At 48.9% G+C, this 21,987-nt stretch overlaps 1 protein-coding gene and 2 pseudogenes across 1 annotated transcript in view; 1 reads left to right on the top strand and 2 right to left on the bottom strand.

The window, feature by feature from the left end:
- Positions 1-21,987, top strand: part of LOC148131766 (E3 ubiquitin-protein ligase TRIM7-like) — a 68,293-nt gene that overhangs the window by 8,014 nt on the left and 38,292 nt on the right. The window lies entirely within an intron of this gene.
- On the bottom strand, positions 1,835-2,926 carry LOC148131767 (beta-1,3-galactosyltransferase 4-like; annotated as a pseudogene).
- On the bottom strand, positions 14,884-16,310 carry LOC113431645 (beta-1,3-galactosyltransferase 4-like; annotated as a pseudogene).

Raw genomic sequence — 21,987 nt, forward strand, 5'->3', positions numbered from 1 at the left:
TACCTCACTGGGGTTCAACACAGCTGGCGAGGGCCATACATTACAGTTATTGGGGCTAAAAGCTGATGATTTGAAGAAGGTTGAACTTTTACCCTCTCCTGAACACTGCACTAGAGTGCTCCTCAGTTTTGACAATTCCAACACCCCAAAACTATTTTTCAGAAGAGGATCCCTGTTAAGATCCTTTGGCATTTTGCAAAGACTCTTCAAAGATATGTCGATTAAGCCAGTCTTGAGTAATCGTCAATTTAGATTATATATATGAATGATGATGAAGAAATTACACCTGCTAGGTTTTACGGGGATGCCCTGGGAGATTATGGGCTTAAGGATGCCCAATTTAGGGTAGTCCAACAGCTTGTGGACACTGACTTGCAATATCTACGAGCCAGAGCTAACAAAACTTGCTCCCCTCTGATCTTCAGCCAATTTAATAATTATGGACTGAGGATGGCTTCCTATTTTTACACTCTAACCATTCCCAAGTATAGAAGAGCTTTCTCCTAGCTCGCTTTAACGTCTTGCCCTCAGCACTACTGGATGGGCGATTTAAGAGGCTCCCGATTAACGGCGGTTATGCCCCTGTGACAGAGCTGAGGTTGAAACTGTGGAGCATGTCCTTTTATATTGCCCTATGTTTAACGCAGGCAGATCTAAGTTACTGTCTCTCCTTGAAACAGACCCTTCTAGACCCACTGTTAGTAATTTGTTCTTATATTGTCTAGGGCAGTGGCCCCCAACCTTTTTGTACCAAAGCCGGTACAAAATGTACAAAATGATCCACGGACCGGTACCGGCATCAGCACCCACAACCAAGGCAAGGCGAGCCGAGCGACCGGCCAGCCAGCCGTCCCCGCTTCTCCCCGCCACCTTCAACTCCTCCTTTGTACCTTCTCGCGGTCGATGGGCTTTACGGGCTCTTTCTTAATCTCCTCCTGAGTAACGCGAGACTCCACCGCCATCGGGACGGCTCTTCGTTCGAAGCCGCCTCCCTTCAACGAAACTAAGGCGCGAGGATTCCTTCAGCACCCAAACGCCGCTTTCCAACCGACGACCGACAAGCTCACCCGGAAGCACTTTCTCAAGTGCCGTCGAAACAAGATGGCGGCGCCCAAGCAAAATAGGTGTCCCGGTACAAAATGATCCACGGACTGTTCCCGGTCCGGGGCCCGGTGGTTGGGGACCCCTGGTCTAGGGGATGGCTCCTCATACATCACTTCTCAGGTTTCCAATTTTTTTTTATGAGCTGTAACCATCAGAGGAGAACGCTGTAATTCCCGTTCGTCAAGTTCTTGGTGACTACTTGTTCATGACTAATTTTCCCATGTTCTTCTTTTGTTGTACTTGTGTTTTGGTTTGTGACCGCAAATAGAGTATTATTATTACTAAATGCAGATTTGGCAATCCATTCCAGACAGGATATTTTGAAACTCCTTGCAGCAAAGATTAAAAAAGACACGAGCGGAAGGATGAGAAAGCGAGTCCCTCACCCAAGATCCAAAACAGGACGGAAGCCATTAAGCCACAATAGCAATTGCCCAGCACCCCTTTCAGAACCCAAGCCCCTTCCTTGCAGTCCAAACTTCAAAGTCACAGAAACCAGGGAAGCTCAGATATACAATAAGGCAGAGGTTGACCAGATTAGCTCAGATTTGCATTTCCTCTCTTTTTATTGTTACCGTTATTGTCAGAGTAAAACTTGTGTACAATGAGGTTGGCTGAGCCTCCCTTCATGCACCCCTCCCCCCAACTCAACTCACAGTGAGGACAAAAGTCCCTAACCCACCCCAATCTTACTACACTACGTGACCTTGTTGAACAACACGCCAGCCTGGCAAGTCTCTCATACGACATTGACCTGAAGTTATTTTCCGTTCAGGAGTCTGGCAGCCCTGCAGCCAGCCAGGCCAGGACCTGGCAGCGGGTCAGGCCAAGGAAGCGCTGCCAGGCGGTGCAGGGGTGCTCAGCTGCCTCCCACATGGACAGCATTTCGGCAGGCTCCACTTCGTGCACGCTGAGGAGCACCTCCCGGTAGCAGCAGGCATCAGGCGGGTAGTGGGTAGCCCGGCCATATGGTCCAGGTGGCGCGGGGCAATGCCAGCATGGTGGGCGCACAGCGCCACATACGCATCCTCCACGGGCAGCAGCGGTAGCAGGCGGGCAGCACCCAGGACAGCAGCAGCGGCTGGGGCAGAGAGAACGTAGGCAGTGCCACTGCAGTAGGGCGGGAAGGCAGGTTCCGGGTAGAGCCAGATGGGCACGTAGTGCCGGCTGTAGGGTTGCGGATGGGTGCACTGTGTGAGTAGACATAGCCCAGATAGGCAGCAGGTGGGCTGGCCAACTGCTCCAGGTGTCGCGCCAGGGCCGGCAGGTTCAGGAAGACGTCATCATCGGTCTTGAGCAGGAAGCGGGCGGTGGGACAACGGGTGGTGGCCCAGCCCAGCATTGCCAGTGTCTTCAGGGTTAGGTTTGTGTAGGTGTCGGCAAAGCGCGCCTGCAACAGGTCCCCATGCTCGGCCGCCTCGCGCTCCAGTGCTGCCTGCTGTGCCACATCTCCAGGCAGCCCCACTGTGAAAACCGTGTGCACACTGTGCCCCCTGCTACCCTCGCACCCCCCAACTGCGCCGCACCCCCGCACGCCGGGCCGCATGCCCAGGTGCACTGGCCACCAGCACCAGTAGCCAGGGGCGTTCAGGGCACAGGGCGATGGGGAAAGCGGGAAGGCATTGGGGGAGGCTGGAACAAAGTGTCTGTGTATTGCTCCCCACACCGCTCCCCATCCGGGGTCCAGCGAGAGGGGGTCCTCACGGCGGAGGCTGGCCAGGAAGCTGAGAACCAAGAGCATTGCCAGGCCGCACAGCAGCCCGAACAAAATCTGGGTTGAGCTGCACCGGGAGCACTTCCAGCGGGGTTGCATAGCAATCATGGGCAGCCGCAGGGCTGCGGGAGGGTCTGCAAGAGAGAAGGAGACGTCTGGCCTCTGAGCCCATTTGCCTCCCACACTAAGAAATAGGCCCCATGTGCCACTGCAGGCCAAGGATGGGATGAACCAGCCTCCCAGCAGCACCTGCGCCCTTCCCAGAGAGCACCTGGCAAGACAGGCCGAGGAGCGGTGTGCCACTTTGGCAATAGTGTGGCTGCAGCCTGGCAGGGGTCCAGACAGATGGCAGCAGTAGCTCTGCAGGCCCACCCAGGCGGCTGTTGTGCTCCGCGGGAGATCATGGATGACCGACCATCCGCCTTCCTGCCACCTGTGGGCAGCCTGCTTCCTGTAGGGCCTGGATTGGGCCCTGGGCATGCCTGAAGCAGCGGGACCTTGGACTGCCCTCTAACCACCCTCCTCCCGGTGCCACAGGGGCTTCTGGCCAACCCCCATTGAACCCAGCCAGGGTGGGACCATCATCCCTTCCCAGGATGAAACAGCCTCCGGTTCAAACAGGAAGCCCTGCCTGGAGGCAACCAGGGCAGCTGAGACGTTAGGGGAAGGGAGGCTGGCCCCCTTTCTCCCTGGCGATGCCCCTGTGGCGCCTGTGGGCCGCCAGATGCCCGAAGGTGCCCCCTCTCCACTGGAAGTGTGGGGAGGAAGAGGAGGAGGGGAGGGCCAGGTGTCCCAGGGCACAGCAATACCTTTGTGGGCTCCGCACTTCAGTCCTCCAGCAAGCAGCAGCAGCAGCAAAAGGCACCGTCTCTGCAGGAGATCCCCATTCAGGGAAAGTCAGGGAGGGATCAAAGGATGTCAAACAAGAGTAACAGTTCAGATTGCGTAAGTCTTACAAACCTCAGGCAGAAAACTCCGGAGAGAACGGATGATGAAGGGGCTTTTCTCCAAGGGAGGGCCAGGTGGAGCCTTGTGCCCAGAAGGCCATTAACCAGCCATTAACCCCCCTCCAGGGATTGCAAAGAGCCAAGAAAGGTTTGGGGTAAATACCTGAGGCATCTTCTCCGCTGGGAACCTTCATTTGGAGCTCCGGCCCAAACGGGAACTTTCCATTGCTGCAGAAATGAACAGCGGAGAGTTTCCCTCCCTGCTTCTAGCCAGACTTCTTGGCTGCCCTTTCTGGGGAGACCCAGCCCCACTGAGGCCACCCTTCCCTCCCTCCCTCCCTCCTCCCTCCCTTCCTCCCAGGCCTTTTGCAGAGGTCCTGGTGTGAGCCATTTCTTCCCTCCTCTCCGTGCAAGCAAGCTCTCCAGCAATGAGGTCCCTGGCTTGGGAGAGGGAGGCCAACCTTGGGCAGGCAGTGGGGGTCCTGCCCTGAGGGGCCCACGCAGCCCCCCACCCTCCTTCAGACCCTGGCTGAGGCCTCTTTGGGGGATGGGGCTCTGGATCCAGACCCCACAAACGGCCCTGAGCGGCTGCTGGACTTGTGCCCGGCCGGCCTCCCTTGTCCAGCAGAAACAGTGGGGGGAGGGGAGGGAGGGGAAGGGATTCTCGGCAGTTCATGGCACTAAAAGGATGAAAAGGTTAAAAGCCCCCCTCCCCATAAATGCCTCCAATCCACCCACAGGAACCCCGGAGACCCCAAAGGCTGAAGATGGGGCCAGTGTGGGGAGGCTTTGGGGGGGTGAAGTGGAAAGGCAGCCCGGAAGGACCAGCCGGTTAAAACCAGGGCTTGAGTGGCACCTGGGCAGCTGTGAGCCCAGACGGGTCTAGTCCATCCCTGGGTCGGGTTTTGGGTTCAAACGGGGACCAATCTCTCCTGATTTACTACACAGCCTTGTAATTCAGGGGGACCTTCCCAAGCCCCCACCCTTACCCCGCTTGGGCCAATCCAGCCCCCTCCCCAAGGCCCCTCCACTGCCCCTCCCCACCCTTCCTTGGAGGGGAGGGCTGCCCACCTGCAGCCTGGGAAGACGGCGGTGCAGGAGAGCCTCTGCGGTAGTGCTGGCCCAGTTTCTTCTTGCTGGGCTTGAGGTTGCCAAAGAGCTTCCCGCGGCAAATGGGCCGGCTGACACTGGTCCAGTTGGCCCAGAAGTTCTGCATCCAGCACTGGGTGCTGCTGTAGAGGCGGATGCGTGGCTGGGAGGCCTCCTGGGGGGGGGGGGGCGAGAAGGCAGGCGCTGGTCAACCCTGTCTGAGTCTCCTGTCCTCCGGAGCAGGGCCTCCCACCCTGGTCCCTTTAAGACTGGGGAACTCCCACTCCCAGAATTCAACTGTCAGACTTTACTGGCTGAGGAATTCTGGGAGTTGGAGTCCCAAGTCTTAAAGGGGCCAAGCGGGAGACCCCTGCTCTGTGGCTCTCCGCTTCTCCCGAGGGGCCTTTTCTCCCCAAGGCAACTTTTTGGGTTGTTTCTCCTTGAAAATGTTTCTCTCCTCATCCAGGAAGCTCCTTCAGTTCTTGAGAGAGAGAGAGAGAGAGAGAGAGAGAGAGAGAGAGAGAGAGAGAGGAACAGAAACAGAAACAGAAACAGAAACAGAAACAGAGCGAAAGAGAGAGACGAAGCCAAAGGGAAGAAGAGAGGGAAGATGGGAGGGAGGGAGGGAGAAGCAAGAGGAAGTGGGGAAGGAAGGAAGGAAGGAGCAAGAGGGAGGCGGGAGAACGAAAGGAAGGAAGGAAAGAAAAAGAAAAGTAGGGAGGGAGGGAGGACAGAAGAAAAGGCAAAGGAAGGAAGGAGGGAGGGACGGAGGAAAAGGTGATGGAAGGAAAATAGAAAGAAAAAGAAGAAGGAAGAAAAAGAAATGGGAGGGGGGAGGGAAGGAGGGAGAAAGGACGGAACCCTGAAGAACAGAAGAAGCTTCTGGGATGAGAAGCGAAACGTTTTCAAGGAAAACCCAAGGAAGTCCAGTTGCCTGTGGGGGAAAAGCCCCTCCGGGAAGTCCTACGTACAGGGGTGGCTGTCATCCTGAGCCGCAGGGCCTCCCCAGTCCTGGCACCCCTCGCCAACACATGGCCCTCCCCCACGCTCACTGCCACTGGGCGTGAGGTCCATGCGGATGGCCAGGTTGAGGTTCTCAGAGCGGAAGGCCCGGTAGGAGTCGTACTGCTGCCCCACGGGCACCTCCGGCAGGAACTCCGGGGAGCGCAGCACCAGGCTGTGGTGGTTGTGGGGGTTCCCGTGGCACAGCCAGGTCAGGTCCAGGATCATGCACAGCTGGGGCAGGTGGAGGAAGCAGCAGTCATCGTACCTGCCCAGGAGGGGAAGGGAGCCAGGAGTCAGACCCATCCTCCCCTCCTCTCCCTCCCTCCCTCCCTCCCTTCCTTCCTTCTCTTTGTTTTCCTTCCTTTTCCTTCCTCCTTTCTTTTCCACCTTCCTCTCCACCCTTCCTTCCTTCCCTCCCTCCCATCCTCTCGTTCCTTCCTTTCCTTCCCATCCCTCCCTCCCCCTCCCTCCCCTTCCTTCCCTGCCTCCCTCTTCCTCCCATCCTCTCCTTCCTTCCTTCCACCATTCTTTTCCTTCCCTCTCACCCTCCCATTCTCTTCCCATCCCCCGCCTTCCTTCCTAAATTCCTTCCTTTCCTTCCTTCCTTCCTTCCTTCCTTCCTTCCTTCCTTCCTTCCTTCCTTCCTTCCTTCCTTCCTTCTTTCCCTCCTCCTCTCACCCTTCCTTCCTTCCCTTCTTTCTAAAATGGATTTACATAGAATGTTTACTTAGAATATTTCCCTTTTATATTTAGAAATACAGGTGGTCCTTGGTTTACAACAGTTCCATTTAGTGAACTGCTCAAAGCTCTTTCGTTCATTCATTTAGTGACCATTCAAAGTTAGAACGGCCCCAAGAAAAGTGACTTATGACCATTTTTCACACTTACAACCTTTGGTCCCCAAAATTCAGGTGCTTGGAAAAGTGACTTGTATTTGCGACGGTTGCAGTGTCCTGGGTTAATGCAATTCTTTTGGCAACCTTCTCACAAGCAGAGTCCATGGGGAAGCCAGATTCACTTAACGACTGGGTTGCTAACTTAACAACGCCAGCGTTTCACTTAACAACTGTGGCAAGGAAACACGTAAAATAGGGCAAGACTCACTGAACTGTTTCAGGAATTGAAATTTTGGGCCCAGTTTTGGTCGTAATTGAGGACTGGAGAGGGAGAGAGGGAGGAAGAGAGAGAGGGAGAGGGAGAGAGGGAGGGAGGGAGAGATAGAGAGAGGGGGGGGGGGGGAGGGAAGGGAGAGAGAGAGGGAGAGAGAGGACAGGGAGAGAGGGAGAGGAAGAGAGAGGGGAGAGAGGGAGGGAGAGGGAGGGAGGGGAGGGAGAGAGAGAGGAAGAGAGAGAGAGAGAGGGACAGGGAGAGGGACAGGGAGAGAGGGAGAGAGAGGGGGAGGGAGGCAGAGATCGAGGGAGCGAGAGGGAGGGAGGGAGAGGGAGAGAGAGAGGAAGAGAGAGAGGGACAGGGAGAGAGGGAGAGGAAGAGAGGGAGGGAGAGGGAGGGAGGGACAGGGAGAGAGGGAGAGAGTAAGTGAGAGAGGAGATAAATCTAGAGGGAGGGAGAGAGAGGGAGGAGAGGGAGGAGAGGGAGGGAGGGAGAAGGAGAGAGAGAAGGAGAGAGAGGGAGGGAGGAAGAGATAGAGAGAGGGGGGAGAGGGAGAGGGAGGGAAGGGAGGGACAGGGAGAGAGAGGGACAGGGAGAGAGGGACAGGAGAGAGAAAGAGAGAGAGGGAGAGAGGGAGGGAGAGATTGAGGGAGGGAGAGGGAGGGAGGGAAGGAGGGAGGGAGAGATAGAGGGGGAGTGAGAGAGGGAAAGAGAGAGGAAGAGAGAGAGAGAGAGAGGGACAGGGAGAGAGGGACAGGGAGAGAGAGAGGAGGGAGGCAGAGATAGAGGGAGCGAGATGGATGGAGACAGAGGGAGAGAGGGAGAAGGAGAGAGGGAGAGAGAAGGAGATAGAGCTAGCGGGAGGGAAAGAGAGGGAGAGAGAGCTAGAGGGAGAGAGAGGGAGAGAGAGGGAGAGACAGGGAGGGAGGCAGAGGGAGAGAGAGGGAGAGAGGGAAGGAGTGAGAGGGAGAGAGAGAGGGGGAGAGGGAGTGTTAGGGTTTGAGGATTAACCCCTAGAAGAGTATTGCAGCAGTAGTCAAGCCAGGAAGCCAAAGGAGAGCGGAAGGGCCCCAGAGTATACACACACTGAATACAAACACTGTTTGTAGTTTAAATAGTTTTTAATCCAGTTAGAGTTTAAGCATTGTCATTCAGTCCATTAAGTCATTCACAGTATTTCCATCCAGTAAGACTCACTAGTATAGTCAAAGTTAAGAGTCCTTGCAATATCTTTATCAGCCGATAAAGATATCTTCTCCTCCTCCGGTTTCACTCTCCAGAGAAACAAACGCTGGATATTCAGCAAACAGTAGCAAACAAAAACAGTTCAGTCACAGGCACTCACAGTCAGTAATCACAGTTAGTCACAGTAAGACACAGTTAGTCGCAGCAGCACACAGTAACAGTCAGTACACAGTTACAGCCAGTAAGCTTTCCAGCTTCTAATGCTTCCTTATATTGTAACTTCAAACCGCACCCTTAATCGGCTAATTGCCTGCTGCATTGTGCTTAAAGTGATAAGCACTTAAACCATGATATCTAAGTTTTATATATTTATTCACCCAAACCATATTTGGTATCAATGTTATACCTAACATACTCCCCTTTTGGGTGAAATAAATATATAATATCTTTACAATCTAACCCCATATTTTTCACAACTCTCCTGGTGCTTACTGGCACCTTGGGCTTTAGTAAAATTATCAGCTAAATTGTCCTCCGACATACAGTACTCTAGCTGAATCATCTTACTTCTTACAGATTGTCTCACGTTTAGGTATCTTAGATCTGTATGCTTGCTCCTTGTTTTTACTCCAATATTTGTGGCCATTTGAATTGCTGCCTGATTATCTTCATGTATAATTATAGGATAATCTACAGTTATACCTATATCAATTAACATTTGTTTATACATTATTAATTCTGTACATAACAAAGATAAACAGGAGAATTCTGCCTCCATAGTAGACAAACTTATATGCTGTTGTCTTATTGACTTCCAGCCTATTAATGTATTACCCAGCATTATGGCTGTTCCTGAAGTCGACTTTCTAGTGTCTCTTTCTGATGCAAAGCTAGCATCTGCATATGCACTTAGAATTAAATCACCCTTTGGTTCTAAATACAATGAATAATTCATTGTCTTTTTAAGATATCTTAATATCCTCTTAGCTGCAATCCAGTGTCTTTCACATGGTGCAGAATTGAATCTAGCCAACTGATTCACGCAGTACGATATATCTGGTCTAGACCAATTACTAATATAACTCAAACTACCAATTAAAGATTGATAAATCACCTTATCAAACTCAGGGCTTTGTTCATCAGTGTTGCTAAACTCCTGACTCATTGGAGTCTTAGCTGGCTTACAAATCTCCATCTTGTAATCTTTTAGCAATTTGCTTATCTTATCTTCCTGAGATATCTTAAAACCTTTCCGTGTTTTCTTTATATTCAAACCGAGATACTTCTTTATCTCCCCTAATTGCTTGATCTTTATTCTTTTTCCTAATGATGCTATTATTTTATTTGCTTCATCATTAGTTTCAGTCATCAATGCAATATCATCTGTGAATAGTAATAATAATGATATTTTCCCATTTGTCTCCCTCTTAAACAGACATGGATCAGCTAAACCAGCTTTAAATCCTATATTGTTAAGTTCATTTACAATATACTGGTTCCATTCATAGCCTGATTGTTTTAGACCATAGAGGCTTTTCTTTAACAACCAACAATCATTATTATCCTTATTTTCACTTTTAATACCAACAGGTTTTTTCATATAAATAATATGTTTTAATGGGGCGTGCAAGTAAGCAGTTTCACATCTAAATGGTTAACTATATAGTTTTTACTAGCTGCCCACACTAAAACTGCCCTCAAGGTTGCTGCTTAAGACTAGGTGCAAACACCTCATCATAGTCATTAGCATTCTGCCTAAAACCTTGGGCTACTAACCTTGCCTTATGGATTAATTTACCATCTTTATCTATTTTTACCTTAATACTTTTTAATTTCTTCTACAGAATTAGGAACTTGATTAATCTGGCACACTGTGTTAGCCTGGTACCTATCAGGCGGTCTAGATATACGTGTAGTTCTTCTGGGAATTACAGGGCTTACAGGAGGACTTTCTTGAACTACTACCTGTTCATCTTCCTCATCCTGTTCAGCTATTGAATCTGTTTCTTCCTTTATGGGCACTATTTCATCCTGTATTTGTCTCTTTACTTTATTTTTAAAGTTACAGGGATAACTAATGGGATTTCTATAGGATTCAATAATTACATCTTTATTGGCATCCTGTTCTAATTTCTCCCATCCTTCATGTTCTAGAAATTGGGCACTCGCACTACATAACACTTTAGATGTGCCTTTCTCCCAAAATCTATATGCCCTATGGTTTGCCTGATAACCAACGAAGAAAAATCTTTTAGCTCTATGTTGCCCTTTTTTTCTGAGTTGTGCAGGAATATGCACCCATGCTGGTGCACCAAATGTGTGCAGGTAACTTAGATCAGGTTTCCTGCCATGCCACCTGGTAAATGGTATTTCACCTGTTGTTGTATTAACAACGTTGTTCAATATGTTATTAGCACACATTGTAGCCTCCCCCCACAAAGAATCAGGTAACCCAGAATCATTTAACATTGTTCTAACCATTGCCTGTAGTGTTTGGCCTCTTCTTTCAATAAAAGCGTTATGTTCTGGCCTGTATGGAGCAGACTTCTTATGCTCTATTCCAGCTACCTTAAGTCTGTTCTGGAATTTGTTATTAATAAATTCCGTGCCATTATCTGTCACCAGGGTTATCAGTTGTCGCTTAGACTTTCTTTTAGCAAACCTAAGCCAATTGAAAAATGTTGATATGTTTCAGTTTTGCTTTTCATTAAATAGCAAAACCCATATCTAGAATAATGATCCATAATGCTCAGTATATATCTAGCACCCCCATACTGGGTTTCTTTGGACCTATTATGTCTGCAAATACTACTTCTAAAGGTTCTTTTGTTTTGAAACCATTTAGCCTATTTGCAGGCAATACTTTGCTCTTATCTTCACAGCAAACATTACAACGCAAATATTTATCACAAGGTTTTAACCTTATTCCTTCAGATAACTCAACTGTACGTTTTAGCATTTTAAAATTTACATGCCCCAAACGCCTATGCAATAAATGGATACATTCATTATGAGGCTTTATATTATTAAATACAGTCTGAGCCTCCCCTTTCTTACTATTATCTAAGACATATAATGTTCCATTTAAAGCTGCAGTTACCCTTTTGTTATCTTTTTCAATTATGCAATTATTATCCTTAAAAGTAATTACATAACCTAATTTATCTAATACCCTTACTGAAAGCAAATTAAACTTTAGTTGCGGTACATACAACATTTTTATATCCTGGTTTATGTACGGACAACGTGCAAAACCTTGACCTTTCGCTTTCAGGTTCCAGCCATTGGCAAGAGATATATGTTGAGAGCTTGTAGACATTTTTATAAATTTTGTCTTATCTCTTGTGATGCAGTGGGATGCGCCACTGTCAACCACCCATAAATTATTCTTCACATCAGAGTTGCTAAACGTGGCTAGTTCAAATGCTTTCTTTGGCTTTTTTACATTCTGGCTTTTCTCTTTTTGCAGAATCTTGCCAAATGTCCTCTGCCTCCACAATTAAAACACTTTTTAATTGTGTATGCTGTTGAAGATAAATTCTCTTCTTCCAGGTGCTTTTCTTTGCTTTGCTGGTTTCTTTCAAGCTTTGAAGATAATTTCTCTTCTTTCTTATCTTCTCTCAGCTCGTCACGCTCACGCCTTCTTCTGGCTTCTTCTAGTAGCCTGCCTGTAATCTCGGTTAATGAGAGGCTTTCTTTTGGCAATACCTCTAACGAAGTCACATAGTCATCATAGCTTTGATCTAATGAAGATAATATTATGTAGACTTGTTGCAGTTCATTAAATATAAACTCTTTTTCTTGCAAATCTTGAAAAATGCTCTTCATACAGTTTAAATGAACTAACATATCTCCATTCCTCTGAAGATGCGTTCGAAAAAGCTTCCGTGTAAGATTTATATGTGCTCCTACACTGTCCCGAACATAAATCTTCCTGAGGTTCTCCCAGCAGTTTGCAGCATTTTCTTCTCCACGAATATGGACAAGCTGCTGATCACAGAGAGTCAGTCCTATGATGCATAAAGCCTGCTCATTCTTCAGTTTAAAGTCTTGTAACTTTTCTTTATCATCATCATTAGCAGGATCCCAGCTACTCACATCTGGTGGGTTTGCTATAATGTCCCACAAACCTTCTCTGCGTAGAAGTAAACTGCATTTCATTGACCATGAAACATAGTTTGTTCCATCCAGCCTGGATATCATGGACAGTTGTGACAAATTTACTTGTGCCATTACTCTTCAGATATTTTGACTATTTTAAACTAATTAAAACAGTTTGTTTTTACAGTAATGTGCAACTCACACCAACTCTCTCTGCTATATCCTGGTTAGTTAGACTATGCTGCTGGGCCCATAACCAATGTTAGGGTTTGAGGATTAACCCCTAGAAGAGTATTGCAGCAGTAGTCAAGCCAGGAAGCCAAAGGAGAGCGGAAGGGCCCCAGAGTATACACACACTGAATACAAACACTGTTTGTAGTTTAAATAGTTTTTAATCCAGTTAGAGTTTAAGCATTGTCATTCAGTCCATTAAGTCATTCACAGTATTTCCATCCAGTAAGACTCACTAGTATAGTCAAAGTTAAGAGTCCTTGCAATATCTTTATCAGCCGATAAAGATATCTTCTCCTCCTCCGGTTTCACTCTCCAGAGAAACAAACGCTGGATATTCAGCAAACAGTAGCAAACAAAAACAGTTCAGTCACAGGCACTCACAGTCAGTAATCACAGTTAGTCACAGTAAGACACAGTTAGTCGCAGCAGCACACAGTAACAGTCAGTACACAGTTACAGCCAGTAAGCTTTCCAGCTTCTAATGCTTCCTTATATTGTAACTTCAAACCGCACCCTTAATCGGCTAATTGCCTGCTGCATTGTGCTTAAAGTGATAAGCACTTAAACCATGATATCTAAGTTTTATATATTTATTCACCCAAACCATATTTGGTATCAATGTTATACCTAACAGGGAGGGAGGGAGTGAGGGAGAGAGAGAGGGGGAGAGGGAGGGAGACAGAGAGACGGGGAGAGAGAGAGAGAGAGGGAGGGAGAGGGGGAGAGGGAAAGAGAAGGAGAGAGGGAGTGAGTGAGAGAGAGGGAGAGGAACGAGAGAGAGCAAGAGGGAGAGAGAGATAGGGAGAGGGAGGGAGACAGAGAGGGGGATGCCCTGGGAGATTATGGCCTTAAGGACGCCCAATTTAGGGTAGTCCAACGGCTTGTGGACACTGACTTGCAATATCTACCAGCCAGAGCTAACAAAACTTGCTCCCCTCTGATCTTCTGCCAATTTAATAATTATGGACTGAGGATGGCTTCCTATTTTTACACTCTAACCATTCCCAAGTATAGAAGAGCTTTCTCCCTAGCTCGCTTTACCGTCTTGCCCTCAGCACTACTGGATGGGCGATTTAAAAGGCTCCCGATTAACGAGCAGCTATGCCCCTGTGACAGAGCTGAGGTTGTAACTGTGGAGCATGTCCTTTTATATTGCCCTATGTATAACGCAGGCAGATCTAAGTTACTGTCTCTCCTTGAAACAGACCCTTCTAGACCCACTGTTAGTAATTTGTTCTTATATTGTATAGGGCAGTGGCCCCCAACCTTTTTTGTACCACGGCCCGGTACAAAATGTACAAAATGATCCACGGACCGGTACCGCATCAGCACCCACAACCAAGGCAAGGTGAGTCGAGCGACCGGCCAGCCAACCGTCCCCGCTTCTCCCCGCCACCTTCAACTCCTCCTTTGTACCTTCTCGCGGTCGATGGGCTTTACGGGCTCTTTCTTAATCACCTCCTGAGTAACGTGAGACTCCACCGCCTTCGGGGCGGCTCTTCGTTCAAGCTGCCCCACCTTCGACGAAACTAAGGTGCGAGGAATCCTTCAGCACCCAAACGCCGCTTCCAACCGACGACCGACAAGCTCACCCGGAAGCACTTTCTCAAGTGCCGTCGAAACAAGATGGCAGCACCTAAGCAAAATAGGTGTCCCGGTACAAAATAATCCATGGACTGTTCCGGTCCGGGGCCCAGTGGTTGGGGACCCCTGGTCGAGGGGACGGCTTCTCATACATCACTTCTCAGGTTTCCAAAAATTTTTATGAGCTGTAACCATCAGAGGAGAACGCTGTAATTCCCTGTTCGTCAAGTTCTTGGTGACTACTTGTTCATGACTAATTTTCCCATGTTCTTCTTTTGTTGTACTTGTGTTTTGGTTTGTGACCGCAAATAGAGTATTATTATTACTAAATGCAGATTTGGCAATCCATTCCAGACAGGATATTTTGAAACTCCTTGCAGCAAAACTAAAAAGGCAGAGCGGAAGGATGAGAAAGCAAGACCCTCACCCAAGATCCAAAACAGGACGGAAGCCATTAAGCCACAATAGGAATTGCCCAGCACCCTTTCAAAACCCAAGCCCCTTCCTTGCAGTCCAAACTTCAAAGTCACAGAAACCTGGGAAGCTCAGATATACAATAAACCAGAGGTCGACCAGATTAGCTCAGATTTGCATTTCCTCTCTTTTATTGTTACCGTTATTGTCAGGGTACAACTTGTGTACAATGAGGTTGGCTGAGCCTCCCTTCATGCACCCCTCCCCCAACTCAACTCACAGTGAGGACAAAAGTCCCTAACCCACCCCCAATCTTACTACACTACGTGACCTTGTTGCACAACATGCCAGCCTGGCCAGTCTCTCATACTACATTGACCTGAAGTTATATTCCGTTCAGGAGTCTGGCAGCCCTGCAGCCAGCCAGGCCAGGACCTGGCAGCGGGTCAAGCCAAGGAATCGCTGCCAGGCAGTGCAGGAGTGCTCAGCTGCCTCCCACATGGACAGCATTTCAGCAGGCTCCACTTCGTGCACGCTGAGGAGCACCTCCCGGTAGCAGCAGGCATCAGGCGGGTAGTGGGTAGCCCCGGCCATATGGTCCAGGTGGCGCGGGGCAATGCCAGCATGGTGGGCGCACAGCGCCACATACACATCCTCCACGGGCAGCAGCGGTAGCAGGCGGGCAGCACCCAGGACAGCAGCAGCGGCTGGGGCAGACAGAACGTAGGCAGAGCCACTGCAGAAGGGTGGGGAAGGCAGGCTCCGGGTAGAGCCAGATGGGCACGTAGTGCCGGCTGTAGGGGTTGGGATGGGTGCACTGTGTGAGTAGACATAGCCCAGATAGGCAGCGGGTGGGCTGGCCAACTGCTCCAGGTGTCGCGCCAGGGCCGGCAGGTTCAGGAAGATGTCATCATCGGTCTTGATCAGGAAGCGGGTGGTGGGACAACGGGTGGTGGCCTAGCCCAGCATTGCCAGTGTCTTCAGGGTTAGGTTTGTGTAGGTGTCGGCAAAGCGCGCCTGCAACAGGTCCCCATGCTCGGCCGCCTCGCGCTCCAGTGCTGCCTGCTGTGCCACATCTCCAGGCAGCCCCACTGTGAAACCGTGTGCACGCTGTGTCCCCTGCTACCCTCACACCCCCAACTGTGCCGCACACCCGCACGCCGGGCCGCATGCCCAGGTGCACTGGCCACCAGCACCAGTAGCCAGGGGGCGTTCAGGGCACAGGGCGATGGGGAAAGCGGGAAGGCATTGGGGGAGGCTGGAGCAAAGTGTCTGTGTATTGCTCCCCACACCGCTCCCCATCCGGGGTCTAGCGAGAGGGGTCCTCACGGCGGAGGCTGGCCAGGAAGCTGAGAACCAAGAGGGTTGCCAGGCCGCACAGCAGCCCAAACAAAATCTGGGTTGAGCTGCACGGAGGCGCTTCCAGCGGGGTGCATAGCAATCATGGGCAGCCGCAGGGTCTGCGGGAGGGTCTGCAAGAGAGAAGGAGACGTCAGGCCTCTGAGCCCATTTTGCCTCCCACACTAAGAAATAGGCCCCATGTGCCACTGCAGGCCAAGGATGGGATGAACCGTCCTCGCCAGCAGCACCTGCGCCCTTCCCAGAGAGCAGCACCTGGCAAGACAGGCCGAGGAGCGGTGCGCCACTTTGGCAATAGTGTGGCTGCAGCCTGGCAGGGGTCCAGACAGACGGCAGCAGTAGGTCTGCAGGCCCACCCAGGCGGCTGTTGTGCTCCGCGGGAGATCATGGATGACCGACCATCCGCCTTCCTGCCACCTGTGGGCAGCCTGCTTCCTGTAGGGCCTGGATTGGACCCTGGGCATGCTTGAAGCAGCGGGACCTTGGACTGCCCCCTAACCACCCTCCTCACGGTGCCACAGGGGCTTCTGGCCAACCCACCATTGAACCCAGCCAGGGTGGGACCATCATCCCTTCCCAGGATGAAACAGCCTCCGGTTCAAACAGGAAGCCCTGCCTGGAGGCAACCAGGGCAGCTGAGACGTTAGGGGAAGGGAGGCTGGCCCCATTTCTCCCTGGCTATGCCCCTGTGGCACCTGTGGGCTGCTAGATGCCCCGAAGGTGCCCCCTCTCCACTGGAAGTGGGGGGAGGAAGAGGAGGAAGGGAGGGCCAGGTGTCCCAGGGCACAGCAATACCTTTGTGGGCTCCGCACTTCAGTCCTCCAGCGAGCAGCAGCAGCAGCAGCAAAAGGCACCGTCTCTGCAGGAGGGGAATCCCCATTCAGGAAAGGAAAGTCAGCCAGGGAGGGATCAAAGGATGTCGAAACAAGAGTAACGGTTCGGATTGCCTAAGGCTTACAAACCTCAGGCAGGAAACTCCAGAGGGGCTTTTCTCCAAGGGCGGCCAGGCGGAGCCTTGTGCCCATAAGGACCAACGCCATTAACCCCCCAGGGATTGCAAAGAGCCAAGAAAGGTTTTGGGTAAATACCTGAGGCATCTTCTCCGCTGGGAACCTTCATTTGGAGCTCCGGCCCAAGCGGGAACTTTCCGTTGCTGCAGAAATGAACAGCGGAACGTTTCCTCCCTGCTTCTAGCCAGACTTCTTGGCTGCCCTTTCTGGGGAGACCCAGCCCCACTGAGGCCGCCCTTCCCTCCCTCCCTCCCTTCCTCCCTTATTCCCAGGTCTTTGCAGAGGTCCCCGTGTGAGCCATTTCTCCCCTCCCCTCCGTGCAAGCAAGCTCTCCAGCAATGAGGTCCCTGGCTTGGGAGGGGGAGGCCAGCCTTGGGCAGGCAGTGGGGTCTTGCCCTGAGGGCCCATGCAGCCCCCACCCTCCTTCGGACCCTGGTTGAGGCGTCTTTGGGGAGGGGCTCTGGATCCAGACCCCACAAATGGCCCTGAGCGGCTGCAGGACTTGCGCCTGGCCGGCCTCCCTTCTCCAGCAGAAACAGTGCGGGGGAGGGGAGGGGAGGGGAAGGATGCTTGGCAGTTCTTGGCACTAAAACAATGAAAAGGTTAAAAAGCCCCCAGCATAAAATGCCTCCAATCCACCCACAGGAACCCCCGAGACCCCAAAGGCTGAAGGTGGGGCCAGTGTGGGGAGGCTTTGGGGGACTGAAGTGGAAAGGCAGCCCGGAAGGACCGGCCGGTTAAAACCAGGGCTTGAGTGGCACCTGGGCAGCTGTGGGCCCAAATGGGTCTTGTCCATCCCTGGGTCTGGTTTTGGGTTCAAACGGGGACCAATCTCTCCTGATTGACTTATTTTTGTCCCGCTTCCTTTAATGCATAACTCAAGGCAGGGAACATACCACAGTGATCTCCCTTTCTCCTCTTCTTTTTCCCCCAACAGCCCTGCGAGGTGGCTTGGGCTGAGACGGAGAGGGAGACTTTCCCAGCGTCAGCTTTCCTGCCTAAGGCAGAACTAGAACTCGTCTCCTGGCAATTCCCCCAAAGTCACCCAGCCGGCTGCCCTACGGGGTGGGGGGAGAGGCCTGGGTGGTAGAGGACAAACCAACTCTTCTATACAGCCCAGCAAGCCTAAGCCACACCCAGACTCCAAACCATCTTATGGCCCCCTATAAACTGATAGTAGGTTTCGCTTCCAAACAGCCCCCATTGGCTGACCTGTTCCCATCTCTATTTCAGCCCATAATTACTGACATACTGACAGATCCGCCCTCGGAAGCTCCATTTTGGCTGGCAATGGGCAGGAGGAATGCAGCAGAGCCTCTGCGGTTGTCTGGAAGGGCAAAACCTGCCATGGTGCCACAAGATCTGGAGTTTCGGGCCTTGTCCAGAAACGCTAAGAGGGCAATTTACGGCGTAACTCTGAATGTCTGCTAAGGGAACGCTCGTCAACCCGGGATCCCCTGGACTCCTAAAACAGGGCACTCCAACCTTGGCCACTGTTGGCCTGGAGGACTTCAACTCCCAGAATTCAAAGCTGGCTGGGGAATTCTGGGAGTTGAAGTCCTCCAGGCCAGAAGTGGGCAAGGTTGGAGAGCCCTGCCATAAAATTCAGAATGTGATACATTTAGGCAGAACTTTGACTTCATCAAGGCTGTAATTTGGCAAAGATAATAACCAAAAAGGACCAGTATGCTTTTATTGATTTAGATTATATATATGTTTCAGCAGAATCTCATCTGCCATCATCAGGCTTCTGTATTGTGTTCGTCTGGGAGTCAGACCTTTACAGTTATTTCAGTTTTAAATTTGGTGCTAGCCTACTGCTGTGCCAGAATGGTTTTTTCTTCATCCTGATTGGTTGGGAGTCTTGGTCTGTGTTTATTGGTCTTGGAGTTTGCTGTGTTCTGCTTGATTGGTGTTTCTAATATCTTCTGTCTGTTTTGTGGCTTTTTTTGTGTCTTGATTGGCTGGCAACATTGTGTTCCTGTATTGGAGGCTTTTAGTGCAACTTGGCTCCGAGTAAATGGACGGCTATCATTTTTTAGGAAGCTAGGTTTCATCTGGGTGCCTGGTTGGGGTGTGTTTGAGCTGGAGGTATCAGGGGGGACCTGGGCACAAACAGATCCAAGACTCCCAACCAATCAGGATGAAGAAAAAACCATTCTGACACAGCAGTAGGCTAGCCCCAAATTTAAAACTGAAACAACTGTAAAAGTCTGACTCACAGACAAACACAATACAGATGATGATGGCAGATGAGATTCTCCCGAAACGTTGCTACAACTTTAAAAGCACAACTATAATGATGTGGGAAAACACCCAAACAAAGCTGAATACCATACATGTAAGTACCCGCGAAAACTTAAGAAAACAAATATATATATAGTACACGCATGGGAGTGAGGGAGAGAAGGAGAGAGAAAGATGTTTTTTGCAATAAATTCCACCAATGAAATCATTCTACAGCATGAAATACTTAAGCTGAAAAATGCAACTTTGTTGAAGGTAGATTTTTATTTTATTATCAAATAAAAGGCAGATGATACCTGTACAGAAACGTGCTTGTTCTTTGTTTCCTATCACCATTTTGGGATAGCGTTTTTCAACTTAAGTTAATATCCCCAAGTGAGCATTTTGCAAAATGAAGCCCTCTCTTTCAATGTGGCAATTGTCTGTGATTTCTGTTTAGTTATGCTTTTCATGTAAATAGCAGGTGGTGAAGCTGACAAATATGGTTCAATGTTTCTGACCCATTTTTTAAAATGCCGTTTGGTGCAGTGCAGCATAGATAATTTAGACCCGAGTTGTTCTAACAGCACACAATTAGATTTGATTTAGGTCAGCCACCCTACAGTAAGTCCAATGAAACATTTGCACTTTAAATCAAACCTGAACATCCTCTGGTGTTAAGCCAGACATAATGTGGATGTGTTCTAAATTCTTTCTGATATGAGAAAATATAACAACATCATCAACAACAGCAATTATAATAATTGAATATTTCAAACCCTAAATAATTGCCTGAATGCCACAGTTTCCTGCTTTATTTACTTCAGAATTGCCTTTATATTTAGGTTCTTCGCTTATCCTATAATTTAGTTGTGTCCTCAGGATCCTTGTTGTAACTTAACTGGATTAAGGCCTTGATTCCCAATGAGATAAAGACTAAGAAGCTTGAGAGTATAAGATAACTGAGTAGCATATCTCCTCTCTGTCTCTCCCTCCCTTCCTCCCCTCCCCCCCCTCCCCCGTCCCCCTTCTCCTTCTCTCTCTTTCTGTCTCTTTCTCCCCCCTCTCTCTCTCTGCATTTCAGAAGATGAAATGTGGAAAGCTTTGAGCAGGTGGACAAGTGAGAAAAATATAGCTTGGCAGCTATGCTAAATCTGTAAAGGACTGGTAGAATCCAGGAAATAAAATATTCCTTTTAGTAGTATAACAGAAGATTTTTTTAAGGACATATTTTTTTCTATTTTAGGGGAAAACATCACTCTATGGACAGAAACAAGCAGCATGTTGTTGCAATTGTCTCAAATTCCTTCACAAAAGCAATAGGGTGGCTATTATGTGTTGTGTATATCTCATACACATAACCTCACATACCCTCATCATATTATAAATATCTTTTAAAGTTTTTTACCTGCATTTGCTAGTGATAATGGAATACTATCTCAGAATCAACCAAAAAGAAGTAAGTTCATCATGTTTAGTTATATATTCTCTTATGCATAATGTTTTAAGCAGCACTTTAATGTGAAATACATACTCTTGAACATTCATCCATTTTGCGCTACAAAACAAAACTTAAGCCACCTTCCAAATGATGTATCCACAATATTAACTTGGAATTCTGCTCTCAAAATTTGCAGATGGTGGGAACCATAGTGTGTAGGAATTCTGAGATTTGTAGTGTCAATTTATTTGGAACTTTGTGCTAGATTGAAGAATGCCAACTTGAGGCTTAGCTTTGTAACTTTCAGTTTTCACAAGAGTGAATGTTGGTAGTTAAGAGCAAATAAGGAGATGTCAAGCCCCATGTAGCTGCCAAACTCAAGAAGCAAGAATATATTATACAGATTTCAGAAAAACACATTTCATGCTAAGCATATTTCCCCTTCTCCTTCCCCTTGGATTTGTTAACGAAAAGAAGGACTTTTTAATGAAAAGAAGGACTAGGGGTGACATGATAGCAGTGTTCAAATATCTCAGGGGTTGCCACAAAAAACAGGGAGTCAACAAGCACCTGAGGGCAGGACGAGAAGCAATGGATGGAAACTAATCAAGGAGAGAAACAATTTAGACCTAAGAAGAAATTTCCTGACAGTTAGAACAATTAATCAGTGGAACAAATTACCTCTAGAAGTTGTAAATGCTCCATCACTGGAAGTTTTTAAGAAAAGATTGTTCAATCATTTGTCTGAAATGGTATAGAGCTTCCTGCTTAAGCAGGGGGTTGGACTAGAAGACCTCCAAGGTCCCTTCCAATACTGTCATTCTATTTGTTTAATACCATCCACCCATCCATCCTAAAGAAGGTCTATATAGCAAGTACGCAAATCAAACTGTGTTTAGTAATCATCATTTACCGTAACTCTTTGTCTCTCTGTAAGTTTATATCTGTACTTAAATATGTATATAGAAAATGTAACACATATGGCTATGCTGAAACAACCTGATCTACTTCAAGAGTCAGATCTAAAGCTTCAGCAAAAGCCCATTTGTTACTGGGATTACTCAGAGGATATAAAATTTGGTTGGATAAACAATCTCATTTAGGAAGAATTCCATTCAAAGTTATGAGGGTTCCTTCCCCTTCCCATTCCTTCTTTCCACCCATCTATCCATCCAACCATCAGAGCTCACTTACTAAAACAGCTATGAGTTTAATTACCTTCCTTCTAGGCTGTTGATTGAAACCATTTATGTAAGATCTCTGAATGGAGGTCTAAGCTCAACTAAGAATTACGTTCACCTCATGATTTCCCAAGCTCTACTCTAATGTCTAGAAATAAGAGGACCAGACTGGCTGCTTCCATGAAGGAAGAGTACAAGTTTGGCATTTTCTTTCCAAAGTTCTACCTTGAAGTTCTACTTTATAGTCCTACTTGATAGTAACCGGGACTCTTCCTAAACCAGG

The sequence above is a fragment of the Notechis scutatus genome, chromosome 2 (genome assembly GCF_049901735.1).
Source record: "Notechis scutatus isolate UNSWTSFEM ecotype Mainland chromosome 2, rNotScu1.2, whole genome shotgun sequence".
Lineage (NCBI taxonomy): Eukaryota > Metazoa > Chordata > Lepidosauria > Squamata > Elapidae > Notechis > Notechis scutatus.